The sequence below is a fragment of the Hibiscus syriacus genome, unplaced genomic scaffold (genome assembly GCF_006381635.1).
Source record: "Hibiscus syriacus cultivar Baekdansim isolate YM2019G1 unplaced genomic scaffold, ASM638163v2 tig00003721_pilon, whole genome shotgun sequence".
Taxonomy (NCBI): Eukaryota; Viridiplantae; Streptophyta; class Magnoliopsida; order Malvales; family Malvaceae; genus Hibiscus; species Hibiscus syriacus.
The window spans coordinates 2,454,155-2,458,319 of record NW_024061981.1 but is presented as its reverse complement, the minus strand read 5'-3'; positions in this window follow the sequence as shown (position 1 = coordinate 2,458,319).

Here is a 4,165-nt window from a genome sequence, read left to right as displayed (position 1 = left end):
ACTTTACAAAATATTTTTAAAACCAAAATATAAATTATAGAAATTTTCTTCCTTTTTATCAGAAATATCGAAATCGACCCAAAACCGACCCTAACTACTAGACTCGACTTTAGGACGTTACACTCATATTCAAGAGTTTTTAGGGAAAGGTTTAATCCAAACAAGTATTTGTCCTTAGGGAGCACCATTTATATTTGTTAAAAAGAATGATGGGTCGATGAGGTTGTGTATCGACTACCGTAAACTAAATAAGTTAACAATCAAGAATTGCTATCCCATCTCGAGAATCAATGACCCCTTTGATTAGCTTCAAGGAGTGTGTGTGTTCTCCAAAATAAATTTGAGATCAAAGTACTATCAACTAAAGGTCAAGCACACCGATATATCAAAGACAACATTTAGGATAAGGTATAGTCACTATGAGTTCCTTGTGATGCCGTTTGGAATCACCAACGGCCCGACGAAATTCATGGACTTAATGAGTGGAGTATTTCACCCGTACTTAGACCAGTTTATGGTGGTATTAATAGATGACATATGTGTGTCGCGATCGAAAGAAGAGAATGATCAACATCTTCGTATAGTTCTATAGACACTCCGAGACCGATAGTTTTTTTCTAAGTTTGGGAAGTGCGAGTTCTGGTTGTCTGAGGTTTCATTTCTAGTTCATGTAGTGGAAAAATATAGTATATGGGATGATCATCAAAAAATATTTAGGATGTATTAGAGTAGAAAATTTTTAGAGATTTGAAATCATATTTCTAATCTTTTTGAGCCTCTAGTTGAGTTAGTAATTCATTAACCTTTACTTTGATTAGTGAAAGAGGTAAGAGAAATCTCCAAAGCTAAATAAAAGCAGAAATTAACCCTTGGTTCATTTGAGAATATTTTCAGTAGCTAGGAAACTAAGGTAACACATTCACAACTCCTTCATACCATTTTTGAGTCATTGGAATGCATCTAGATAGTGAGCATTGAGTTATGAAGCATGAATGAGCATCCATGGTAGATTCAAGCTTTTGGTGTTTTAAAAATGTTTAAAGACCTATTATGACCCCTTTTTTCATATATAAAACTTTAAGAATGTTTGGGGAGTCATTTTTGTGCCCAAAGAGGGCATTTCTGGGTTTGAGTATCGATATTGGAATAATAGTACCAATACTATTAATTAGTTAGTTTAAAAATGAAAGAGTTTAGGATGGGAAGTATCGATACTCATTTAGAGAGTATTGATTCTTCTGGTACGGTTTTGATACTTGCAAGGTAGTATCGATACCAAGAACACTTAGAAAATTCTAGTAGGCCATTTTGGTATTGGTACTCATGTTAGTATCAATACTTTCAACAAGGGTATCAATCTGAGGTAGTTTTCAAAAACATAGAAGAAAATTTTAGTTTTGATACTCTACATAGTATCGATACCCTAGATAGTATCGATACCCTAGCTTAAGAGTGACGATATTGGTTCAGGGATATCTATACTACCCTTCTTTCTTAGCTTGTAATCTCTATTAAAGTATCAATACCCAAGGGAAAGTATCAATACTCGTGGTTCAGTATTGATATTAAAGGGATTAGTATCGGTATCATCGTATATTTTTGGGCAGGAAACCCAAGGGATTTAGAAATATTATTAAGGGATTTAGAAATATTATTTAGGGGCCCAAAGACACTAAAACAATAAAATTACAAGTGAGAACTATACTATTATACAATTACAACTAGAAACAATATCGACTAGGCCGACATAAAAGTAGCCTTGGTTGATACTTGGGAAATGTTCAGGACACCTGAGTTTTGAGGTATATAGTATTTGTATATCCTTAAGCTAGTGCGTGAGGCACTTTGAGACTAAATAGGGAACGAGGCCTGAACACTCGTGAGAGGTGGGCTACTAGGTGTAATGTTCAATGTGAGATTCCAGACCTCACCCTAGGTGGGCTAGAGGGGTGTATCCCGATATGTGTAACCCTCTGACCAAAGCATGATGTCTACCCTAGAGTAATGTGTAGTATATGATTATATTCACTTTTTTTATTGCACTTGGTAGCATTTAGAGGAGCATTCTTACAGGCAATTAGAGCAACATCAAAGTACGTCTTAAGTCTTTTGTCTAAAGGGCATGTTTTATTTATATACCTTCATGTATTTGTGTCATAACTCTATTTTGATACTCGATTGTATTATTTTGTCATATGTATATTTTGGGAGCCCCCTTTATAAACTTAAATGATTATGTTGGGTTATGTTTTACTTAATGATCTTTAAATGATGATTTTACTAATGGTTTTAATGAAATTTTTAGGGTTAGCCACTACGATGGTTCCGTGTGACATTCTAACCGGTCGACTTTTTGTCGTATCAGGTTAGGGTGTTATAGCCCTGTTGTTAACCAAGAGATGAATTAGGAGAAAATCAACTTGTCTGATGATGATTTTATCCTTGGCACCTGAAGTGGAATATCGTCAATCCAATTTTCAGATAGGGCTTATCGGCTTGTGGAGGCTAGCATGACTCTGACAGTTGTTCTAAAATTTCTTGGCATGAACATAGAGATACATGCTCTCTCAAATAAAACTTATGCTCTCAGAAATCTGTTCTAGGCATTTACCTTGATGGATCTAGAAAACGAATACTTTTTTGCTAAATTTCAAAATGATGCCGACTATGAGAAAGTTTAGCACATCCCAAGCTTATCCATCTAAAGTCATGACATGGATTCATTTTCCAAATTTTCCTGAATTTATGTTCAAAAAGAAAATACTAACATGTATTGGTAATCTTGTGCGCAAGGTTGCTAAACTGGATTTACGAAAGGATACGAGCAATAAGAGATGTTTCATAAGGGTGGTCGTCTATATCAACCTTCAACAACTTCTTATCTAAAAAATAATGGTTGAAGACAAGATCCAATCGATCATTTATGGGAACCTACCCAAAATTTTCTTCTCCTAAATGATATTCAGACACTTAAAAGAAGCTTGCAACATTGATAAGCATCTTATAGAGATTGGCCCATGATCGATTCAAATGCTTGAGAATCCTATAAACAACCCTATGAATAATTCCAAAAAATATTTTATGGGTAATAATCCTAGCCATGATATTTCCACTAAGACAAATGAGGTGGGAGAGGATCACCAACGTTAGACCAGTCCTTACGGTCCTTGGAAGGTTGTCGAAAGACGTTGCCGGCGACCAAAAAACGATAATAACAATGATAAAAAAATAGTTCCCTAAGGAAAATAATAACAATGACTCCTGTTTTGGAACCCTAATTGCGGGATCAACTAACAATGGAAATTCTTCCCGAATTCATGAAGGGAATAAAAATTGTAACACCCTCTTCCCATATCTATCATCGAATACGAGTAAGAGATGTCAAATGAAATATTTACAATATTCCTTATTTGAAAATCGGTAAAATTTTGTTCCTTTAAAATCAATAAAACCATAATTAATTAATCACGTAAAAATCAAAATATAATATTTTAATAATTGAATCAAACCCATTTTCAAGCATGAATCAAACAATTTATAACTAAATTATATAATAAGTAAAATTGCAAAAAAATGCTTAAATTGAAATTCACCTTAATAGTAGTTAAAATCTAATTTACTAAAATACTAACCTGAAAATTCATATTTATAACTAATATTATTAAGTACTAATTAGTATAAATTTATACACATTAACTATTACAAACCATTTTAAGAATTTAGTCATATCAAATGAGCATTAACACATATAGTATACAAGCCAACTAGAAATATAAAAAAAAAACATAAAAAAATGTCATATCGATATAGGGAAGATGATCCTCAGTAGATGATGCCAAACTAAGCTCTTTACTCCACCCGCTTTCCTTTACCTACGTGTAAAAATCATCACACGCTAAGTGTACACTTAGTGACGCATTTTCATATCTAAAGTAAAGCATATCGATATCATATAGTAATATATGAATATATAAAACAAACTTATTAAAGTTATTCTTTCATCATAAAACTTGTAAGACAACATTTTACATATAAAGAAAGTTTTATCAAATTACGGTATTCAATGAAATATTTACTTTCAAATGAATCGAACAAAAACCTACATTTTTCAATTTCATTTAAATAATAACCCAAGGTATAATAAATGATAATGCATGGTATGTGA